At 38.4% G+C, this 12,199-nt stretch overlaps 1 pseudogene across 1 annotated transcript; it reads left to right on the top strand.

The window, feature by feature from the left end:
* Positions 1-4,728: 4,728 nt before the first annotated feature.
* On the top strand, positions 4,729-5,723 carry LOC311607303 (olfactory receptor 1J21-like; annotated as a pseudogene). Its single transcript has one exon. The product of its transcript is annotated as an olfactory receptor 1J21-like (transcript).
* Positions 5,724-12,199: the final 6,476 nt, after the last annotated feature.

Below are 12,199 nucleotides of genomic sequence, written 5' to 3'. Positions count from 1 at the left end.
ATGCCATTCTTGTATCTTGTCACAGGATGGAAAACTGCAAGATATAGTTTAAAAAGTGATTGAATTTCTTTAATGCAGGTGAATGATGGAAATCACTGTTTTGTTCCCAGTTTGCAGCTACCTTTGTGAGTTTCCATAATTAAGTTATAAGTCATTATTACTATATTTAAAAATAAGATTAAAACTTTTCTACTCATTGCTTCTTCTTAAAAACTCATTCAAGTCAGGTTATTTGAAGATGGCGTTTCTAAGCCAAATAAGCAAAGTGGCCAGATTTAGCCCAGCAAAGGCTTGGGATTTAGAGAGAACAGCGCATGACAGTCCTTGGAGATGTTGTAATTGTCAGGGATGTCCTGTTGTTCTCTCACAAGTCTTCATGTCTAACAGCTAATTCAGTTGTTATATTATTTGGATTAATAAAAACTGTAATTACAGAAAAAAATATATTATGAAAAAGTGCTTCCTGGAATGACGAATAGGGAATCAACTTCCCCTTGGGTTCCTCCTTGCTTGATTGTTGAAGGTTTACAGGAATTTGTTGGTGTCCCCCAAAGGGTAGACTTTCCCTGAAGGCCCAATTTTTTTCCAGAAGTTTTATGGGTTTTACTCAGTGGTGCGGTAGAATCTAAGCATAAGAAAGGAAAATGAGCAGGCGCGTGATTTCCAGCCCCATTGGATACAGGAAGGTGCAAAGGCTGAACCCATTCTAATGAGCGTTTCTTCTGAATGCAATGGGAGCCTCTAGGGGTTCATAGGGTCCCAGAGTGAGTGCTTAATTATGATGACATACTCTGCTGAAAGGCTTCTGCAGAAAATGATAAGAGAGAGTCTTTAATGGACAGGAGGGAAGGTGACCCTGCCTACATCCCTAACTTGGCGTACTCAACAAAATAATACGAAATTAACATTGTATCTTGTCCCAAGGCAAAATGAAAGGGGACAGAAAATAGAAAAACAGTGACGTGGGGACCAAGATCAAAGAGAGTTGAAATATGAGATAAAATAATCAGTTGAAGAAATAGGGTGGAAAATTGGTAGTTATTATAAAAATGCAGTTTTGATTGAAAAATAAATGCTGTGGTAGAGAAAAGTGGTGGACTAAAAGTGAAGGAGGCTATGAAGAAGAGTGTCAAGGATCTGAGATCCTGAAACATGTGACAAAGCATCTAGTTTATTTTTGTCAGATATTGGAAGATCTATTTTGACATGGTAAAAAAAGGTAGAATCTTATTTATACACCACAGAACCAGCCTTTGTGATTCTTGAGTTCAAGAGGGTGAATAGTCTGAAAACAGAATTTAGATCAGAAAGTCCCTAAGGAGAGTCCATTTCTAACATTTAGACACAAAGAGGTGTAATGTGTCAGCTAATGCTTTTATGGAACAGGAAAGCGAAGAAAATCAGGGTTTGGCTGGACATTCTAGCTCTCACTCCTCCATGTCTCAAGATGACCCTGAAACAACAGAAAGGAGCTGAGACACTGTATGTGGTCATGTGCTTATTTCCAGGCACTCGTTCACCTCTCCTAGATTTAGTTTAATTTAATAATTTGAAGAGCTCTAGGTCTGTCTGTGTGGGCACCTTCTCATCTCTTCTAAAGAACAATTTCTTCCTCTTTTCTTTGCTTGAGAGTGTTTGATAGCTAGACGTTTCTTGAATGGGGTCTACAGAGCTAAGAGTCCAATAGGAGCACAATCAAGACTGGAGCACAACTATTGCTTGCAACTCCTCTTTAATGTGATTGGCCAAAAAGCACAATTTGATTTACTTGAAAGGAAATGGGCTGCGTTATTATATTGTTTTCATTTTAAGAGGTAAATAATAGCCATCTTGCTATTTCTTGGATACCATTCTTTCACTCTTTTCCCATACAGGTACTTACTCCATGTTTCTTCCCACCTGCCCTATTCTGTTTCATAGTCATTTCTACGTGTATGTGGACATCTGAATTCCTCCGGATTTTGAAGAACTAATAACACACTAAGAACATAAGATAATTTAAGCTGAATCCCGTGACATACTTAGATACAGGAAGAGATGAAGGCAAATAAACATTGGAAATTGTAAGTTTTCTCTGTCTTTTCAGTTCTATCCTGATTTGTAGATATTACCCATTAACTAAAGATGGTCTGACAACATGTGAATGAGAAGAAGTAGGAAAACCAAAGTCCATCCAAGTGAACAGGGATGTGATTCAGGAAAATGTGATAAGTGCTGAAGAAAGCTGCAGCCCAGCGAAGCAGAACCTTTGTAGTAAAATACTGTGCAAGCATCAGTCTGCTATCTGAGACCCAAAAGGACAACCTTTAAAGTATTAAAGGCAAATAGCCATGAGTAGTAGACTTGAACGTATAACCTATTTTGTCACTAACTTCCTGCTGAACACTGTCCTGAAGGAAACAGCTGTAGCTGAGGTGATGTTGATGTTGTGTTTTAGTTCCTCTGTCTCTTTAGAGATCTCAGCAAAGCTATAACAAAGAAGGAAACTGTCATAAGTGAGAAGAAAGGAGGATAATTAGCAAGTGTGACATGTCAGAAGAGTTTTAAGAGACAAGAAGATCACCACATCTTACAGTACCATGAAGGACTGCAGTGAAGGAGAACTGAAGCCTTCTTGGAAGGGATGGCATGCCAGAAGTGGCCAATTAACAGGAGGATTAGGGAAAGAAAGGGGAACAAAGTGCATGTCTTCTAACATGGTGACTGAACAAGCTGTTCTTAAAAATAGAAGATTAAATTTAATTTTAAAAATGGAAAACCTTTAAAATTAACATGAAAACAAGATTCCATAAGTTAAAAAGGTAAACTTCCATATTCTTGGGAGAAAGTGGTGTGGATTCATATTTGTATGAGCAATTGTTATCGGGTATCAAGAGCAAGCAACATGGAGGCACACATGCACACACACACACACACACACACACACACACACACTATAAAAAACAAAGAACTCACTGAAGAAAAATCTTCTTTTATGATATAAAAGATAATATAAAAGTATTTGTTCACTCTCCACAGTAAAGTGGAGAGTGGGATATTACTTTCTCACATACTCTGGTGCTTCACCTTTGACCATGTCCCCTGGAGGGGGAGACCTGGTGGCACTCAGAGGAAGGACAGCAGGTTACCAAGAAGAGACTTGATACCCTATGAACATATACAGGGGGAGGTAATCCCTCTCAGGGACAGTCATAGGGGAGGGGAATAAGGGGAAAATGGGAGGGAGGGAAGAATGGGAGGATACAAGTGATAGGATAATCATTGAGATGTAACAAGAATAAATTAATAAAGGAGGAAAAAATGAAAAAAAAGTATTTGTTCAGAGAACTATACTCACAGGCAAAGAGATGAACATTATATGGAATTAGTACAATAAATATCTCATAGAAGAACATATGAGTAAAAGAATAAAGTATATATGAGTGATGAACTTCTGTGATTACAATCTACTTTATGAACTAGAAAGAAAGTGAGATGGAAAAGTTAAGAAAAAAGAGATTCATCAAAAAAATTTTAATGTCCAATAGGTAATGTTGGTGACACCTGGTTCTGAGACAGTGCTATTAAAACAATGACTTCTCACTGAGCCATCTCCCTACTCATGAGTTCAAGGAATTGGGAGAAAATTTCTAACAAATAAACCACCATTAGAGATTTCAAGCTGTGTTGTGGTGGCACACACTTTCAATCCCAGCACCCGGGAGGCAGAGGCAGCTGGTCTCTTGTTAGTTCCAGGCCAGCCTGGTCTACAGAGTAAGTTCCAGGATAGCCAAGGCTACATAGTGAGACCCTGTCTAAAATCTTCCCACAATAATTCTCTTATTCATGTATAACAGATTTAATGAAAACTCTTGCATGAAGCAGAATCTTTATGAAAGTAAGGCAGGAAGGAATAAAACCTCTAAAATAAATACAAGGAAGAAACACAGAAGAGGAGACTGAGTCACCCTCTCAGAGGGTGAGACCTCCTCTCCCTCTATATGATCATAGGGTATCAAGTCTCTTGTTGATAGCTGAGCTTCTCTTTTAAGGTGAGAACAAAAATGTTTTCAGCCACCAGGCAAACACAGACATAAAATGGACATATTCTTGTCTTACAAATCTTGAGCCTGCCTGCTGTATTTAATTGTATTATTTGTTAATTCGTTAACTACATACAGAAGAGCTGATAAAAACCAGGAACAAAAGAACTAAACTAACTATCAAAACTTGGACAAAGAAGAAAGAACGAGAGAAGAAAGAAAGAAAGAAAGAAAGAAACTAGTGAGGTTCAGTGAAGAGGATGGAGTTTCATCTTTTGCAGTAAAAGGCCAAAGAAATCATACAATATGCAAACACACATGGATTAGCATAATATTCAGAGGCAAAGAAGTATGGACTACCCAAAATATGAAACCAAACATGAAGGTATCAACTTAGGGCAGTGGCCGCCTTTTATTACATATGATACTATAGTTATATCTTATTATTATTTTGTGTGTAGCTACATACCTATGTGAATGTGTGTGGGAATTTATCAGTCACTTTTATCCTCATCCTGAGCAAGTTTAATTTACTTAAGAGAACACCATTACTATAAGAATGTGCATAAGGAAAAAGTGGTTCCTCACTCCAATGGTTGACTCAACTTAAGATGAAGAGATTCTGAGATTTGTTTGAACCTTGGTACCTTTCTCTTCCTTTTCCAACTCTGATCATCCTCTTTGAAGGTGATGTAGACCATGACTTATGGCCACTAAAAACAGGACAGAAGTGACTGAATTTGTGTTGTTGGGCTTGTCCAGCCGGCCAGAGATGCAGCCAGTTATTTTTGGAATTGTCCTTGTCATGTACGTGATGGCAGTTTTGGGCAATACCCTGCTAGTACTTGTTGCTTGCTCAGATCCCAAGCTTCAGACCCCCATGTACTTCCTTCTCAGCCAGCTTTCCTTGATTGACATATCTCTAACAACCATCACTGTGCCTCAGATGCTGGTGCACACACTCTCTTTAAATAGAACCATTTCCTATAACTGCTGCATTGTACAGCTCTTTTTCTTTATGGCAGTGGGCAGCATGGAAGGCCACTTACTAGCTGCCATGGCATATGACCGCTATGTTGCCATCTGTGACCCTTTAAGATACTCTGCTATTGTCAGCCATAGCCTTTGTCTGCGCATAACATTGACCTCATGGGTGGTGGTCAGCATTAACAGTCTCCTGTACAGTGTGTTGGTCACTCGTTTAATCTTCTGTGGCAACCAGATCACCCATTTCTTCTGTGACATCACTCCTCTGCTGAAGCTCTCCTGTACTCGACCGGTGGTCAATGAGATGTTAATCTTCACTGAGGGTGTAGCTGTGGTGGTCAGCCCCTTCTTCTTCATTTTGGTGTCCTATGTCCGCATAGGTGTTTCCATAGCTCACATGTACTCAGTTTCTGCCTTGACCAAAGCCCTGTCCACGTGCGGCTCCCATATTCTGGTTGTGATGCTCCTGTATGGTTCTGTGATCCGCATGTACCTCAAACCATCATCTAACTATGACTTAGACCAGGATCGCCAGGTTGCCATCTTCTACACAGTGGTCACCCCTATGCTAAATCCACTCATCTACAGCCTCAGGAATCAGGAAGTTAAAGGGGCTCTCAGGAGGCTTTTTAGGAAACACTGCATCTCAGGAAGCTTCCAGGTTGGATCTCAGACAAACAAAGAATGACTCATTTCATGAGAATCAACGATTAATATAAGATTACTTCAAATAGCTGTGGTGTACTCTTAATAATGTCTATGAATCATATTCCTGTGGAATATTCTTTGCGATTGTCTCCTTGGTTGGATCAGAAAACTATGATTAATGAATAAATAGTTCTTTGCCCATTTGACTAGAATCTCATTACAGTGTAAGTCAGAAGATGCTCTCAAATCACTGAACATTGAGTATGTAACACTCAACCCAGGGAATGAGTCATTAACATGGTAGCAAATTAATATGGCTTACAAAACTTGATCTATTTAATAGCCATGTGTCTTCTACTGTTTTCCAGAGTGAAGTCAAAGTCAAGTACAGCAATATGGTGCAGAAAGTTAAAATGAAAATAAATGGTGGGTGGAATGGAGTAATCTTTCCTAAAAGGTTACATATTTTAGTCTCTCAATTCATCATAGTTTAAATTTTTACCATTTTTATCCTCAACTGTCCTTTGGACATGTTAGTTTTGTAATAGGTATTAGGTAAACATGAGGGGATGCTTAACAGAAAATTAATGACATCATTTTTTAGGTGCATGAAAAAGTTCTGTCTGGAAATAGTAACCTCAGAAGCAACAAAATGTAGATACTATTCAAAACTATGGGGCTGGATGAAACTTGTGAAAAAGTGAGTATAGAAAAGAGAAGAAATGTGAGGAAAGAGCTGAGATCAGCAGTGGGGAAGAAAGATTTAAAGGTCTTGGAGAAGACAAAGCAAAAATGAACTGAGCATTCACAGCACGGTTATGAGTCTACATTAACAACCACCTACTTCAACAAGAAGTTTCTCTGACCACATGGAGAGCAATGCAAACCTATGGATAAATACAGGAACATTTAGAAGGTAGTTTGACAGCACAATGATTTATTAAAGCAACACCAAAAGGTTTTTCTGTTGGCCTATGATTTCCCTAGCCAAGGGTTTTGATGATATTTACAGCATTAGGAATGAGTTCCACGCTGTGAAACAGGCCTCAGATCTAATCAAGAGGATGGCTTCTTGCACCACCCATAACCCCAGCCCCATAGTTTTGTCACTATTACACGTTTAAACATATCTTGCTTGGTGTGCTGATTTTGTGAAGTACAGAGAACAGGGCTAGGTAAGACCATTTATATCTTTTCTCCCTCAGTTGGCAGCGTAACACCTTCTACCAATATGAAAGATGACTAGCAAGGAGAGTTTACTGGTCAGTTTGATATTGATTTTTCTGTGTCCTACATGCAAAGTGAATTGTATCTTCAGCAGTAGTTATGCTAGACAATCAAGAGTGATGGCAACAGGCTATGTTCATTTGGAAGCGACTGGGGCACCATTGACCAATAACCCATAGGGGAGTATTCTGTTCCTGACATCATATTCTGCAGGAGCAGTATTGTTTGCTTGAGCAGGGTATCATTGTCCAATCTCTTGGTTTTGGTTATAATTTCAATTAGCTTTCAAACTAGTGATGTTTCAGAATGCTTCATTATACATTCTTAGTTTTTGTTAACTTATCTCCATCTCTTTTTTTTTTCCTCTAGCTCTTTTTAACTTTTCCCTGTTTAAATCTTTAGCTCCTAGTATTACTCCATACCCCCAGCTCATTTCAGAGGATTCACAAGTGAGACCTGCTAGAATATGGGTCAGCCTTCTCACAATTACTAAGATCAGTCATTCAAATCTTGTGTTCACAGTCTCTCCCTAAGAAACTTCTGTATTCTTTTGTAGATGTCTTTGTTTTGGTCACTGTATTTAATAAGAGACCTAGCACCATAATACATTTTCAGTTGTGCTATACATTATTATTGGTAATGTGTATTTGTTTAGAAATGAGACAACATGGTAAATGTCTTCACCAAAAACTAACAAGCTATAAAAGGTTAGGGGAGTATAAGGAAACTAATTCTGTCAATAGAGTCAGTAGTGATGGTTTTATGTTTATATGTGTCCAAATTCAACAAATTTTATACATCAAATTTGTGGTGTAGTGATGGTGGTGGTGGTGGTGGTGGTGGTGGTGGTGGTGGTGGTGTGTGTGTGTGTGTGTGTGTGTGTGTGTGTGTGTGTGTGTGTTTGTGTGTGTATGTGTGTGTGTGTGTGTGTGTGTGTGTGTGTGTGTGTGTGTGTGTGTGATAGACATGAGAACAAGTTATAGAGGCTTTTCTTGACAAAGTTCCAGAGACCTCAATATGTCCAGCGTGATCTCTAGACATACAGAACAGCTGTTGAGTATTTGCTTGGCATAGTTCCAAAGATTTCTAGCTGATCACTGCTGCCTTTAAATATTATGTATGGTCCAGGTGTAATTTTGCTTTAAAATTGCTTTGAAATCTGCCTTTTCTTCTAAAACCATTTTTCTCTCTGTATTTCACTTTGACTATGAGACCTCATGAAATTCACACAGGGAAAACTTTTCCCACAGAGAATGTTGAGAGAAGGCATCTGCCCAAAGTCTTGAGACAACGAGAGAGTTCTTGGCGCTGACTGTGTGCAGTCAGGCAGAAACTGCTGAGAAGGTTAGGACCTCGACATAATAGTAACTGGCTAGATACTGTTATCTGTAGAAAACTTTCTTTAGAATTTGCTTTGAGAGCCATAAAAGGTGGGCTCGGAACATCATGCTTTACAGACATTTTACAATAGAGGACCCCTTGGCAGTTAGCTTAGGCTTAGCTAGCACATCTATTGATTTGGGACTGGTATTAAGTCAAGTTTTTTCTTTACCAGAGAACATTTACCTCATGCTATGTCTCTATTACAATCATGTAAACACAATGGCTTTAGCCTGGGGAAATTTATGATTAAATTTTCACAAGTATCATTTAAGAAATAATAACCAGGTCATGCTGACCATTGCTTGGCTATTGATTGATTTTTGCTGTATGCTTTATTGTAGGTTATACAGAATGGTTTGTAGTTTTCCTTATACTGTTCTCTTGCTTTGTTGATTTTAAAATTCCCTGTGGATTGTAAAAGATGAGAAAATCATGATGCAATCTGTAATGAAAAAAATTGAACTTCACTTTAAATAAAGTAGCGGGGTTGGGCAAGAAAGACAGAAAAGTAAGCTAGTAACAGCAAGCAAGTAAGAGAGACAGAAAAGTAAAGTTCTCTTGGGCTTTAAGACCTTTCAGCTTATGCTACATATGTCTGGGTCTAGTATTTATTTTTTTCCTTTGTTCCTCAATCTCTCCTCAACAGCTGGCTCTTATAGTTAGTTGGTCCCCAGTGGTTGGTTTCCCTTAACCAGTGTTCACCACCTTCTCAATTATCCCTACTGTGTACCCACCAAGACTTTCTCTTCTCTCCTGGAGCAGGTATGCAGTGTGTGTGTGTGTGTGTGTGTGTGTGTGTGTGTGTGTGTGTGTGTGTGTTGCCTTGTACATACTAGGCAAGTGCTCTAACCACTGATATACATGTCCAGATTATAAATCTGTGCTTTGTGTGTTGGAGGTAGAGAGTATATATGTATAGTCAGAGGACAGTATAGTAGAAGTCAGAGGACAGCCTCAGGTGTCATACCTCAGGTGCTCTCCATTATTTGTTTGAGACAAGATCTCTCATTGGTCTAAACTTCACCAAGTAGGTGATGGTAAATTGCTAGTGGGCTCTAGGTATTGGTCTGTTTCTGTCCCTCACTTTACCATCATTGAGCTAACCAGTAGGTTTTACCACACTTGAATTTTTGATGTTTTACTTTTGATATCATATTTTAATTATAGCATTTCCTCTTCCCTTCCCTCTCTAAGCCCTTCCATATGATCCTCCCTGTTCTCCTTCAAATTCATGGCCTCTTTTTCACTGATTCCTATTGCATGGATGTATGTATTTGTAAAGACATGTATATTCTCAAATATAACCTCTTTTGTCTGTAGCCTTTACATTTACTCAGTTTCCTGTAGTTCTGTGTGTATAGTTGTGCCAAATTGCACATTTGGCTCTTTATGTGGGTTCTGTGGATTAAAACCAAGTCCTCATATTTGTGACATACTTTACTGGCTAGGCCTTCTTCCTATATCAAGTAGCTCTTTATATCTTTCTTTAAGAAAAGTTTACATACGTATTAGAACACTCAGAGGTCTTGCTGTATATCACTTGACTCCACTAATGTTTTTATTTCTCTGCATGCTCCCTTTAGATCACAATACTCACAGTGTGGTCTACAGGCAGCAGCATGTTCAGAAGATTGTAAAAACTGCGTGATTGCCATTTATTTACCTCTTTCTAGATTAACTGATTTAGGATCGGTGCTTTAGTAAGAATGGGCATCAGTGTATGGAAAGTCTTGCTCTAAGGTGAAGCACTATTTCCTGTGTGTGTGTGTGTGTGTGTGTGTGTGTGTGTGTGTGTGTGTGTGTGTGTGTACATGTGCTCATACATGTGTGGGGCCAGAAGTCAACTTTGGGTATCCCTGCCCTCTCTCTTGGTACAAGGTCTCAGACTGAATGTAGAGCTCATCATTTTTACTGGTCTTGCAGCATCTCTGGAGGATCCACCTCACTTTGCTTCACCCCAGTGCTAAGGTTATAAGAATGCACTCTCATGCTCAGTTTTTATGTAGGTGCTAGGAATCTGAACAGAAGACACTGTTCTCACTTAGCTATCTCTCTTCCCAGTCAGTTCCAGAATATTTTATTTCAACTGAGAACAAATGCTTAATGAATGAAATAATGTGGCACAAGTAGAACTCGCTTTTCTCTCTATTTCCATTGAGGTATAGTCCATGTTGGTTCAGATCACAGTTATTTCTCTGGAGATACCTACCAATATCCTCCACATCTGAAAGCTAAAATGTGACTTTATTTTTGTGGGTACACAAGGATTGCTCAATGCAAAGTAACTCACCTAGCCTTAAGCGGAACTTCAATGTGCTGTGGTCATCAGGAAATAGATCTGCTAGTACTATAACTGTTAATGTGGTTTTGGTCATCATTGTAACAACAGTGGGATTTTTCATTTATTTCTTTATTTTTTGTACCCATTTGCTGATAGTTTATTCTCTGTAACAATTTGTTCTCAGTGTTTGGAACATATATATTCTGAGAGCTTATAAAAAGTGTAGAGCAATGAAGTGAAGAGATTCTTACGGTAAGATGTAGGATGCAAGGAAAGTGCATTTGATTGACCAAAAGTACTGGTTCTAATAGCTTTGTCACCTAGCCATTGTAATATCTTATCTAAGCTAGTACATTTTATGAAGATAAAGTGCTAGTGATGAGATTAAAACAAGAAGAGTAATGTCTCTACTGCAACCACCCAAATTCTTGGAAATTATTTACCTTAAGGAGATCAGAATAAAATAGGGTTCCAAATCCAAAAGGGAAATGATAAAGTATTGACTGTCGTGTAGGGTATGATAAGGGGTGGGGCTTGGGTCAAAGTTAGATTACAAACTTTTCCATTACTTGATGTATTACTCCAAGCAATTATTCAGTTACTCTCTGACTCGGTTTCTCATTCTAAACAATCAAGAAATAGTCCCTGCAATTCAGAATTTCTGTAAGATTAGATGAATAAAACATATGCAAATGATTCATAGTAAATTCAATACATGTTTCATTATTACGTTTGTTAATTGTATAAAGAGGAAATGATGGGGGAAGCAAAAAGCTATTAGGTAAAGAACTGGATATTTGACTTCTGAAGTATCACATAAGAAACAAGTTGACACCTCAGTGCCTTTTAGCAACAGAAGTTTCTCACCCCAACATCTGCATGTTGAGAGATCAACTGGAGCCATATGCAGGTATGTTCTCCTGTTATTTCATGTTATGAGACCAAGGAAAGCAGATTCCTGAGTAGAGCTACTGTCACAACAAAGACTTAAGTGTCAAAAGCGCAAGACAGCTGACACAAACCTATCCAACACTTTCAACAGAGAAAAGCATTTGGTAAGCTTATTCACGAAGTGCTGGCTAAAGTTAGTGGGATGGAGATGTACATATTCTGCCTCTGATGAAGCCATGTCAAGGACAGGAAATAGGGGAATTCTTAACAGATACCACCTACCTAAAGAACATTGCTGTTCAAGCTCCCATTAGTAAGTGTGAAGATTGTTTCTAATTTTCATGCTCATGGTATAATACAATGTAGTATGTAATATATGTATAGTTATACATATCATAGTCATCTATAGTATAGATATATTCTGCAAGATGAACTCTTAGATGAGGAATGGCATTATCTAAGTAAAATTCTTTTCTTTTCTTTTCTTTTCTTTTCTTTTTTAAATAAGATTTTACTATGTAGTCTTGGTTGGTCTTGAGCTCACAGAGATATACCTGCCTTTGCCTCCTGAGGGTTGGGATTAAAGATATGGACCACCATGCTTGGTCCCAAGTACAACTTTTAAAATATAGGTATCTAGCTGCTCTGAAAGAAAAAATTAAGTAGGATACTTATTCAATATATTCAAATATATTCAAAGAGGATATATTCCTAGTCCTTGGTGATAAATAAGGCACCAAGATGTGTGTGTGTGTGTGTG

This window comes from Acomys minous (genome assembly GCF_964271855.1).
Source record: "Acomys minous genome assembly, chromosome: 10".
NCBI classification, from domain to species: Eukaryota; Metazoa; Chordata; class Mammalia; order Rodentia; family Muridae; genus Acomys; species Acomys minous.
The sequence above is the reverse complement of the archived record's forward strand: the minus strand, read 5'-3'. Positions and strand labels throughout refer to the sequence as shown.